General features: G+C 43.2%; 1 pseudogene across 1 annotated transcript in view; it reads right to left on the bottom strand.

Moving 5' to 3' along the window:
* Positions 1–12918, bottom strand: part of LOC311087554 (NACHT, LRR and PYD domains-containing protein 3-like) — a 35561-nt pseudogene that overhangs the window by 13506 nt on the left and 9137 nt on the right. The window contains exon 8 of the transcript XR_014609613.1: positions 12677–12845. The product of XR_014609613.1 is annotated as an NACHT, LRR and PYD domains-containing protein 3-like (transcript). The remainder of the gene's footprint in view (positions 1–12676; positions 12846–12918) is intronic.

Genomic DNA, 12918 nt, shown 5'->3' with positions numbered 1-12918 from the left:
GATGAGTAAATTATGAGAATATTTCTGGGTGTACTGTATTTTCTTTTAATACATAATACATCATAGAAAAAGACTCCTTCTTAAGATTAGGCTAATCAGTGGAACGATAGAAAAAGAAGAGGAGGACCAAGAGGGACAAAAAAGGACAAAACATGCTACTTTCTGTCAGGACTTTAGTATTTGAAATGAAAAGTTGATTTAAAAAAAATAATAAAGAATAAGAAGTGTAATATGTTGTAAATCTGTTTTGAAATAAGTTGTTTTTCAAATAAAGGTTTTCCAAGTGATGTCAGATTGTGTGTGTGCATGTGTTTTTATTGTACTTACCCTGTAACTACATGAAACAAGAGGGTAAGAAGCACCACTTTAATTTACCGCCCGCAATGTCATACTTATCCCGTAACTACATGAAACAAGAGGGTTTGAAGCACCACTTTAATTTACAGCCCGCAATGTCATACTTACCCTGTAACTACATGAAACAAGAGGGTTTGAAGCACCACTTTAATTTACAGCCCGCAATGTCATACTTACCCTGTAACTACATGAAACAAGAGGGTTTGAAGCACCACTTTAATTTACAGCCCGCAATGTCATACTTACCCTGTAACTACATGGAACAAGAGTATTTTCCCAGCATTTAAAAAAAAAAAAAGTTGCAATAGTTTTACTTGCCTTGAAACTTAATCAGTGCACCTTTGCAATAATAACAATGCAAAAATAATAACTTTATAAATGCACTGATATGTACCCCGTAATTTAAAAAAGCCTTTATGTATTTTTATACACTATTATTACAAAAAGGTGCAGTGTATGTACTCGCTAAATTGCTCCCAAAAGTAAGATTCTAAGATACTTAGTCTAAATAATTTGCCTAAATAATTTGTTATTTTCCTGGTTGTTACCCCTTTATTCACAAAACTTAACATACTCGGTTACTAACGTACGGTGGCCGAGAGGTGCAAAACAAATCACAATTACAAAAACAAAATAACAATTCAGAAAACAAAATAACAATTCAGAAAACACAACGACAATTTAGAAAACAAAATAACAATTCAGAAAACACAACGACAATTTAGAAAACAAAATAACAATTCAGAAAACACAACGACATTTCAGAAAACACAACGACAATTCAGAAAACACAACGACATTTCAGAAAACACAACAACAATTCAGAAAAAACGGAAAAGGTAGGTATATTTTGAGAATGACGTACTTATCACTGATTGGACGAGATACCTGTCAATCAAGAAATTTGTGATCAACTTTGTTTTGCTATGTGAAAATAGAACACATTAAACTTTACTTTGAAGAAGGACATTCATGTGCCATGATTGTGGACATGCTGGGGACATACCACATATTTACTATATTAATAGTGTGTCATGAGTTTAGTATGCCTGAGCACATGGTTAGCATGAGTGTTTTGCAATTAGCGCGATAGCCCACTATTCATTATAACTGGTCATTATGTCGATGTTATTTGAGTGTATGAGAGTACATGATGTTGTTTCAGTCTTATTTTGTTTGTAAAAAGCATGAGATTAGAGTGTTACTACCAGCTGCCACACGTCATTCTGGGGCTAGCTAGAGCATGAGAACTGCACAGAGAGAGAGAGAGTGTTAAATAGCTTGTTGATCATATTTTGCCTTCTAGTGTGATGGAATGTTTAAAGTCACTTACAGTGCCCTCCACAATTATTGAACCCCCTGGTAAATATGATCAAAATTGGCTGTAAAAAATAAATCTGCATCGATTATCCTTGTGATCTTTCATTCAAAAAATGTGCAAAATTCTAACCTTTCATTGAAGTAAAAGAATTGAAAGTGGGGGGAAATCACATTATGAAATAAATGTTTTTCTCCAAAACATGTTGGCCACAATTATTGAAACCCCTAGAATTTTTTACGAGTAAAATATCTCTGAAGTATATTCCCATTAATATTTACCTTTTTTAGTACACCAGGGTGACTAGGAACATGAAACTGTCCAGCTATGACTTCGTGTTTCACAGAAGTTTAAATATGAGGAAACACAAAGGCCAAATCCCCTTAATCATCCATCACAATGAGTAAAACCACAGAATACAGTTCTGATGCGTAGCAAAAGATTGTTGAGCATCACAAACTAGAAAGTGGCTGTAAGACAATAGCTAAAGAATTGAAAATCCCCATTTTGACCATCAGAGCAATAATTAAGAAGTTATAACCAACTAAAGATGTTATGAATCTGCCAGGAAAAGGACGTGTGTCTATACTGTCTTAATGCACGGCGAGTATGAAAGTTTGAGTGGCCAAAGACTCTCCAAGGATCACAGATGGAGAATTGCAGAGATTAGTTGAGTCTTAGGGTCAGAAAGCCTAAAAAAAAAATGATCAAACAACCCCTACATCCCCACATGTTGTTTGGGAGGGTTTAAAAAAAACCCTCCTCGCTCATCCAAAAACAAATTCCAGCAAATTTAATTGTCAGACACGACTGGATCTTCAAACAACACAGGGTTCTGTGGTCAGATGAGACTAAAACAGAGCTTTTTGGCAGCAAACACACTAGATGGGTTTGGTGAACACAAGGATAAAAAGTACCCCATGTGTACAATTTAATATACCATTGGATCTTTAATGTTGTGGGCATATTTTTCTGCTGGAGGTCCTGGACTTCTTGTTCAGATACATGGCATTGTGGATTCTATCAAATATCAACAGATAAAAAATCAAAACCTGACGCCTTCTGCTAGAAATCTTATAATATGCCGTGGTTGGATCTTCCATCAGGACAACGATCCAAAACAAACATCAAAATCAAAACAAAAATTTGTTGTGGAGCACAAAATGAAGCTTCTGCCATGACCGTCTCAGTCCCCTGACCTGATGAGTGGGCTGAACTGAAGAGGAGAAGCACCAACATGGATCTGGGAATCTGAAGGATCTGGAGAGATTCTGTATGGAGGAATGGTCTCTGATCTCTTGTCAGTTATTCTCCAAACTCATCAGGCATTATAGAAGAAGACTCAGAGCTGTTATCTTGGCAAAAGGAGATTGCAAAAAGTATTTAATAAAAGGGTTTCAATAATTGTGGCCAACGTGTTTTGGAGAAAAACATTTATTTCATAATGTGATTTCCCCCCACTTTCAATTCTTTTACTTCAATGAAAGGTTAGAATTTTGCACATTTTTTGAATGAAAGATCACAAGGATAATCGATGCATATTTATTTTTTACAGCCAATTTTGATCATATTTACCAGGGGGTTCAATAATTGTGGAGGGCACTGTATGTGTACAACGGTCATTACTGGAAAAAAGGTGATATACATGTTGAGAATGTGTTTTGAGCTTTTGTTATGCATATTCTCTTATGCTTCATTCTGAGTAAATACACCAACAAAGAAGCCATCACTGCAATGCTCTCTTTTATTTCATTTTTCGACATACCACGACATTAAAAGCTGCGTCGACCAGGACAGTTGTTCGACTACCGGACAATGTGGTTAGTACTTCTGCAGAAGTTGCGTGTTAAACGTGATGACATATGCGGCTGCTGCAAGAACTCAACCCACCAGGGATAGAACAAGGACACGTCGTAGATTCGTTAGGCGTACCTATCACTCCACGGGACCGAACTTTGCTCCATGGCACGCTGATGGGTACGATTTGTTTCTACCGGTACTTCCAGACAGTATCGCTTGATTCCGATTCTGGCTTGATTGACAGGTATCTCGTCCATTCAGCAATAAGTACGTCATTCTCAAAATATACCTACCTTTTCCGTTTTTTTCTGGATTGTCTTTGTGTTTTCTGAATTGTCATTGTGTTTTCTGAAATGTCGTTGTGTTTTCTGAATTGTCGCTGTGTTTTCTGAATTGTTATTTTGTTTTCTAAATTGTCGTTGTGTTTTCTGAATTGTTATTTTGTTTTTGTAATTGTGATTTGTTTTGCACCTCTCGGCCACCGTACTAACATAACCTTGGTTCTCTCTAGAAGAGGGAACGAGTACTGCGTCTTAGCTAAGACGCTGCGGGAAAAGTCTCTTTTCACGAAATACTGAAGCAAAAAATTATCCTTAATTTTGTAATATTGTAAAGCGCATTTGCAGCAGCATACAGCCATAGGCGAGACGGCTCGCTCGCTCATTGGCTGCTCTGCGGCAACTGCATAAGCTTATCGAGCGAGGGCTGATGCAACATCAGACCAATGAGGGCGCTTCGCGCCCTCCTTGCCACTTCCCGCCGAAACGGGCGTGGCCTAGCCCAATAAAGGTAGCTCGAAAAGGCTGACTCACTTGATTTATTTCATCGCCGAAGCGAACCAGAGTGAATCGCACGCACGGCAGAGAACGCAGTACTCGTTCCCTCTTCTAGAGAGAACCGAGGTTACGTTAGTAACCGAGTACGTTCTCTTACGAGAGTTCTTTTGTACTGCGTCTTAGCTAAGACACTGCGGGAACCCAATGTAAAACGCCGTGCGTGCAGGGATCAAACACCAATAAACCTGGAAGCGAAGCCCAGGATTTACAGTGCACAATCACTAGAGGGACTCACAGAGAGTCCTAGAACAGGAGGGGGAATCCTCCGTCCCCATATATAGCAGCGTCCGCAGACGCAATAATATGACATCACATAGTCAAGGCAAGAGCCTGACTAATGTGGGAATGTGGGTCTTACGCAATACTGCCCATATGACAGTCGGCAGCGCGCTGCGCTTGCGATCTCAGTGTTCCAATCAGACTACTGATTCAGCTACACCGACAACAGCTTAGCCTGTAAGGCGGGAACCTCTAGGTTATAAAACCTGATAAATGTAGACGGCGAGGCCCAACCTGCCTCCATACATATATCCTGTAAGGATATCCCACTAGACCAGGCCCACGACGAGGCGACACCTCTCGTGGAGTGCGCTCTGACACCCAGTGGGCACTGAAGACCCCTGGAAGTGTAAGCTAACGCTATGGCGTCAACTATCCATCTGGATAGGCTTTGTTTCGAAACAGCCATTCCCTTGGAACGTCCACTGAACGAGACAAACAGCTGCTCAGTCTGTCTGAAGACAGCAGAGCGAGACATATAAGCTCTTAAAACCCTAACAGGGCAAAGAGAACTTAAGTCTCCTTCCTCTTCCGACACCGGCAGGGCAGACAGGGAAATAACCTGAGCCCGAAACGGTGTGTTGAGGGATTTTGGCACATAACCGTGCCTAGGTTTGAGTACTGACTCCTGAGTCATTAGGCCCAAACTCCAAGCACGTCGGGCTCACCGAGAGCGCGTGCAGGTCACCTATGCGCTTCACTGAAGCGAGAGCCAGCAAGAACACTGTCTTAAATGACAGATGCTTGAGGCTAATCGTCTGGATGGGCTCGAAAGGGGAACCATTCATGGCCTCCAAAACCGTAGAGAGGTCCCATACAGGGACTGAGGGAGGTCTGGGAGGATTCAGCCTCCTAGCTCCCCTGAAGAAGCGGATGACCAAATCGTTCCTTCCTATTGACTGACCGAGCGTTGTTTCAGAGAACGCTGCGATAGCCACCACATAAACTTTGAGCGTGGAGGGGGCTCTGCCCTTATCCAACAGCTCCTGTAGGAAGGAGAGAACCTCCGTCACCTCACAATCGAGGGGTGAACATCCCCGAGCTGTGCACCAGCTGGAGAATACCGACCACTTTGAAGCATAGAGCCGTCGAGTCGACGGAGCTCTAGCCTGAGTGATAGTATTTAGCACTCCCACTGAGAGATCAGCGGGTAACCGGCACCGGCCACGGGGCAGTGTCTGCTAACTGCATCAAATCTGGAAACCATGGTTGGTTCTTCCAAAGTGGTGCTACAAGCAGCACTGAGCATTTCGTTTCCCTCACCCGTTCTATCACCTGAGGAAGGAGGGAGACGGGGGGAAAAGCATAGAGCAGACAGCGCGGCCACCTTAGGGACAGCGCGCTTTCGTTCTTGGAAAAGAACGCGGGGTAGTGAGCGTTTCCGTGGGAAGCGAAGAGGTCCACTTCCGCTCTGCCAAATCTCTCCTACAGCAGCTGGACTGTTTGTGGGTGTAGAGACCATTCGCTCGTGGGAATGTTGTTTCTGGACAGTCTGTCTGGACCCAGATTCTGTAGCCCAGGCACATGAACTGCTCTCAGCGAGCGCAAGTTGTGCTGAGCCCAAACCAGGAGGCGTTCCGCCAACCTGTACAGGTCTCGGGATCTGAGACCGCCCTGGTGATTTATGTAGGACACCACAGACATGTTGTCCGAACGGGCTAAGACGTGATGGTCCTTGATTCGGGGACGAAAGCGCGCTCGTTCTGACCACAGGCCAAAGAACGGTCTGCCCTCGAGCAGCGCTCCCCATCCGAGGTGGAGGCGTCCGTCGACACCACTTTCACTCTCGAGGAAGTCCCCAGGCTTACACCTGATTGGTACCAGTCATTCAATGTCCAAGGTTTTAGAGCTGTAACACAGCTCTGATTGACCTTGAGACGCAGCCGACCAGATATCCACGCTCTGCGCGGTACCCACGCTTTCAGGCAGAACTGCAAGGGGCACATGCGGAGCAGGCCCAACTGAAGAACTGGTGATGCTGAGGCCATGAGACCTAGCATTTTCCTAGGAGAATTTTCCTTTTCCAAATTCCCTGAGCGGTAAGGTCGCGCCGCAGCGGAGAGAGCTTGCTGCGCGCTGAATGTCCAGCGCGCGCTGTGGCGACAGCCGCGCCGTCATAGACTGTGAGTCCAGAACTATACCCAAAAACGGGATCGTTTGACTGGGGTTCAGTGAACTCTTCGTCTAGTTGACTCTGAGACCAAGTTTCTCGAGGTGATCGAGTAAAATGGCCCTGTGCTCCACGAGCCAGAATCAGCCAGTCGTCCAAATAGTTCAGCACTCGCATGCCTCTGAGTCTGAGAGGAGCGAGCGCTGCGTCCATGCACCTCGTAAATGTAGGACCGAACGGCAGGACTGTTATACTGGTATGTCTGGCCCTCGAAGGCGAATCTCAAGTATTGCCTGTGACATGACGCTATCTGTATTTGAAAATACGCGTCCTTCAGATCTATTGACATGAACCAGCCTCCTCTGCGAATATGCGCGAGGATTTTCCTGGTTGTAAGCATTCTGAAACTGCATTTTGCTAATGCTTCGTTCAGCTGTCTTAGATCCAGTATGGGTCTGAAACCCCCGTCTTTCTGGCCAGACAGTATCTGCTGTATAGCCCCCCTCCGCTTTGAGCTTGAGATACAGGCTCTATAGCCCCTTTGCTCATCAGTTTTGATATTTCGGCACGAAGTAGGTGTGCTACTTCTGAATTCACCGTAGTTTCGACGCGCGCTGTGAAGCGGGGAGGGCGTCGACAAAACTGTAGCGAGTAGCCTCTTTATAATGTCTAGCACCCATTCCGAAACCTCTGGGCGACAGAGGTGCTTCGGTGTGCTGTAACGTAGGTGTTATGCATGTGACATTCGAGGCGGGGAGCGCGCTGATCACAGTGGGCAGAGCGCTCGTCCTCGACCCCACTACGGTGCTTAACCGAGAGAGGGAGGGCTGAGCGAGTCTTGTGGGACTCATGTTGTCTGTGAGTAAGTGTGGGTGTAAGCGGGCACATTTACTGCTTTTGACGCGCTGTCTGCCTGAGCAGAGCGAGCGTGCACAGGTTTCGTTTTACAGAAACCACGTGACACGTGTGACATAGTGTTTGTGGCACTGGGGAATGTGCACATTTACTATGCTGGGTGCGCGATCGACCTGAGTCAATTTTATGGGCTCGAGCCCCGTGTGAGGGGCTGTGCTTGTGTGTAGCGATGGGCACTGGGCATCAGCACTACATTTATAGCACCATCGGCCGTGGCCAGGACACCAGAAGATACATCCCTATGGGATATTTCTGGGTAGCCGTAAAACGGCTTTTGTGTGCAGGCAAACAGGCACGGGTTGTACCACGTGGTCGTCGGCTGCAAAATACATATCTGCAGTCGCCTCTCAGGGCACTGGCAGAGCGACTTGTATTTGGCGGCATAAAAACTTTTTGCCGTCAGACCTGGGAATCGAACCCGGGTCGCCCGCGCGGGGGCTGAGAATTCTTTTGCTAAACGGCCCTAAACCGATTCCCATTAATTTTCAATGGTAGTGCTAAACCACTACGGATGTAATATTATTTTGGCCACCAAAGGTATGGTGGCGCTCTTCCGTGTTTTCGCCATAGACAGTAAAAGAAATAGACACAGCGACCCCATTGGATTCAACGGAGACAAAGTGAAGCCCATTAGAAACTCTTACTTCCTGGGGGTCCAGCGTACTGCGCAGACTCAAACTGAGCTTGACGACGTAGATGTGACGTGAGCAAACCGTCTGTCTTCTAGTAGCTGTGCCAAGAGAAATCTGAATCATTCCCTTCCGAAACTTGCAGAGACGGAGAGCGTGAGTAGGAGCTGTCCATGAGCGAGGAGCAGGAAAAACTTTTAGTAGGTGTTCTGATTAATTACTTTGTCATTTTGCCACCAGGTCCTCCCGATTGCGCGCGAGCTTCTCCTCCGTTCCATACGGTAATTTCTTACTGTGCGACAGAGAGTCGCGTGGCTGTGACGCAATCGTTAGCCTACTTTTACAAAAACTGCTTCTACAGGGCCATAACATAAGCTACAAGGTAATGGAGCATTTTATACATTGTCGTGTTTCTTTAGAAATAAATAATGGACAAATGGAGTCTTTAAACGCCTCAGATGTGAAGTTATTCGCTGTCAAAGTGACGCCAAAATGAATGGGAGTCAATGGGATGCTAACTGCAGGTGGGGTTCCGTTAGCCAATGGCGGCGTCCGGGGGTACCTTCAAAATAATACAAATCCCTGCCCCCTTGGTTTTCGCACCCCCGGGAAATTTGAAAGTTGCCATTTTCTTCCTGACTCGAAGAGTGAAAACACAACAGCATTCGTTTCATTCTACACATTTTAAACTTATCTAACAAAGGTAAGTTACTTTATTTATCTCTTACTATTAATCTCTTACTGAAACCTTATGCGAACTGATTCTGAACCAAACTTTACCTTGCCTGCTTTCCTTTTTTCCAGTTCATCTTAGTATGATTTGGACGCTAAATTATAAATGAACATAGGCCTTTCATCTCGTTTTTTATCTCGTTTTCGTGTTGTGTTTTATATATATATATATATATTGTGTTTTATTTTTCCGTGGTTGCTGCGTAACGTTATCTTACCAGCTTTAACTTGGGCTACTCGCTATGTTTTCCGGTTGTGGGTGTTTTTATTTTTATTTATTCTTAGATAATTTACGTGAATTAAGTGTTATTATCACTGTACACTATTACTTAATCAGATTAGTTTTTCCCCGTTATAACATACATCATGCTCCTTCCAATAAGAGAGCTTGCCAAACTATTTGTCATTTTTAACATGTCCCCTTGATTACGAGCTAAATTATGAATGGGCATGACCATTATTTTCAACTTTTGTAATGCTTATGAGATTGCACATATTAAATAGTTCAAAAACTAAATTAAATGAAAACGTTTGCTTGCCCTAAGAGAATGTTTTCGTTCTAGTTATCCATTTTTACCACAGAAAAATAGTACAGTATATATTTTCTATTGTTCTTAATGTTTTGACCATGATATTTGTAGTGTAAGCTTGGTAATATAAATGTAAACTCACTCACTCTCTCTTGCTCTCTCTAAATATATATACAGAGAGACATTATATATATATATATATATATATATATATATATATATATATATATATATATATATATATATATATATATATATTAGGGCTGTCAATCGATTAATTTTTTTTAATCGCGATTAATCGCATGATTGCATGAGTTAACTCGCGATTAATCGCATTTAATCGCACTTTTTTTAATTTGTTCTAAATGTACTTTAAATGAATACTTTTCAAGTTTGTAATACTCTAAATCAACATGGGCATGGATAAATATACTGTAGATGCTTTATGCAAATGTATGTTTATTATTGAAACCATAGACATAGTCAATATAGAGCATGAAGACGAGACATGTTTCAAAGGTCATAGATGTTTTTCAAAGAACTTGTTCATGTCTATTAGATGCATGTAGAAAGAACAAAGAAATGCCAGGTTTCCATTACTTCTCTTTCTTTGCACTGAGCAATTTACTAACACAAACATGTTTAGATTTTTGCATGCAGGGCAGCTCTTCTGAAAATGCTAAATGTACATTTAGGATTATTATTAGGCTACATTGTAGTTTGTCTCTCTCTGCGCCCATTTTGATGAAGCTAAATTCTGAATAAAACTGTTTTCATTGGTATATTTTACTGTTTCTGTTGTCAAACAACGGAATGAATTTGAAATGGTGACTGAAACACGACCCAATAAACATAAACAGCTCTCCTTTCCAAGATGTTAAGTTAATCTGCACAAAGATTCTGATAATCGAGCCGTCGTCTGGTGAAATCAAATACACATAAGATAAAGACAATATCCGTGCTCTGATTTCGGCTATACTTGTCAAATTAGTGAAGCAACATCTGTGTTTAACTGAATTAAAGCGCTGCTCCTCCACGCGAGACGCAGAGAGAGAGAGCGAGAGAGAAAGAGAGAGAGGGAGGAGCACGCGCGTGCTGAGAGAGCAGTACCGGCGGACGCGGGTACCGGTTCTCAGAAACTAAATAAGGTTTGCGGCGCTTTGTTAAAGGGAAAAAATCGCTAAAGGGGTCTGCATTGTCGCTAAGTTGGCAACACTGTGTATCTCCGTTTCTCCAACTAGTGGTTGGGCCATGGGTCAAACAGAAAATACGCGCTGCGTTAATCAACCGTTAAAAAAATTAGTGCCGTTAATATGATTTTGCGTTAACGCGTTATTAACGCGCTAACTTTGACAGCCCTAGTTCAAATATATAGGGGTCATTGAAGCCAATAGTTTAAGGGACCATTTCTTTGTTAAATCCTTACTTTCCAGTTAGACTGAAGTGTAGCTCTCCTTGAGAGAAAGAACACATTATCTTGATGTTTTGAGTTTATAGTTTATCTGTTTATAGTTAGAGCCTGGCCAAATCCAACCTTGGAAAAGCAGTTTGTTAGACTGTGTGTTAGTCTTCTTAGTTACAGGTTAAGGAACCACTGGCATTATTGGAGATTGACTGAGTTGTTGTTCTGGACACGCTGGCACCCAGCAACCCAAATCTGCAACCTGGAAGGTCACGACGTGCCTAACTTCAGAGTCCGAGTTTCAGCTGCATAATCGATGGAGATATGCTTCAGTCTATCTGTATATGTGTGGAAAATTACTATGTTTATCTATTTCTTAGCCAATCAGAAACTGCCACCTGAAGCAAGGACGTAGCTTAGACCTTGGTGCAGTGTATAACTGCTGTGATCTCTGTAACTGTAAATGAGGCGGCCTACGAACTCCTGTGTGAGTCTTGACGTTTCTGTTGATGAAACTGCAAACTATCTTCATTTAAAACTTTTCTTCAATTTATTATAATTCTGACTCCGGGTCTTCTTTCAAACATCTGGTCCTTGGGTCCTAAACTGTTACCCCTAACAGTATATATAGCCCTCATGTTACCTTTGTCTTCTTTCTAGCTTTGTTCCCTGTAACTGCTGTTGTTCATATTTCTTAGTCAAGTCTTTTTTTCACGTTCATTTGAATAAAGCTACACTTGCGTTCAGTAGTGATGGGAGAAACAAATCTTTTCAAAGCTTTGAATCAATTTAACCAATTTATTCACAAAATGATTCACTGTTTCGCACCCATTACTAGTGTTCAGTGAATTACTTATAGTCTAATAGTCAGAGTTATTTAAAAGAAACTAGAGCGACACTCAGTCGAAAAGCAAACTCATGAGAACAGAAATGTCTCACAGACCAGAAGCACAAAAGTTCACTAGATCATGGTTTTCAGTATGAATAGAGTGTGAAATTAAGATCTTTTTGGCTTTAAAACAGGAGTGAGAAACATCAGTACAGAGAAAACTGGCTTGTGAAACTGCATGTTTGTGAACATCTGGAGACTCATAGACCTGCTGTAGAGCTATGCAGTGAATCTGGGCTTGATGGAAAACATCTCGGGTTACGACTGTAACCCTTGTTCCCTGAGAAAAGGAACTCGAACTGCGTCGATAAGACACTTTGGGAAACGCCCTTAGCGTAGCAGCTCTGACGCATGAATGAAACAGCCAATCTTGATTGGTGTTGCGTCATGATGTAATGTGTGACGGCATGTGCGGAAGCTACAAAGGGACGCCGGCACACAACAGAGTTAACTTCTGCTATGAAGCAAGTCGCTCCCAGGCAGGGGAAGGCGTGGTGGAGGGACACATTTCTTGTTCCCTTTCTCAGGGAACAAGGGTTACAGTCGTAACCCGAGACATTCCCTTTCGAGGGAACTCGAACTGCGTCGATACGACACTTTGGGGAATGAGTACCCACTATGCCACAACGAGCCCTGCCTGTCCCAGTGTGAAGCTGCACACAAGCACACTTAGGACGAGAGCACTAGAGTGCCTGGCGTAGAAGGAATGTCCAGGTTATAGAATCTGATGAAAGTATGAGGGGTGGCCCATCCTACTGCATCACACACTTCTTGGATCGGGGCCCCTGAAAGGAGGGCTCTATAGGACGCCATACCTCTGGTTGGATGAGCCCTCACGGCCAAAGGTCTCATCCTCCGAGCCCCACGTAGGAAACATACGACCAGCTGATGTCTCCCCAGAGGCCGATCACCAAGAGGAGCGTGGAAAGCAGCAATGGCAGCCACGTACATGGGAGTGTGGATGGGGTAAGAACAGCTGAGAGGCGATCTTGGAGGAGCTCCAGCACTGAAACCAACCGGGAAGTTAACTGGGTCCACCTCACGCTCTCTAGACCAAGTGGAAACACATTCCACTTTAGGCCGTATAATCTCCTCGTGGAAGGAGATCTGGAACTGAGTAT

Source organism: Abramis brama (assembly GCF_963993115.1).
Source record: "Abramis brama genome assembly, chromosome: 7".
In the NCBI taxonomy this organism is placed as follows: domain Eukaryota; kingdom Metazoa; phylum Chordata; class Actinopteri; order Cypriniformes; family Leuciscidae; genus Abramis; species Abramis brama.
Note: the sequence above shows the minus strand (reverse complement) of the source record. Positions and strands in the feature narration are given on the sequence as shown.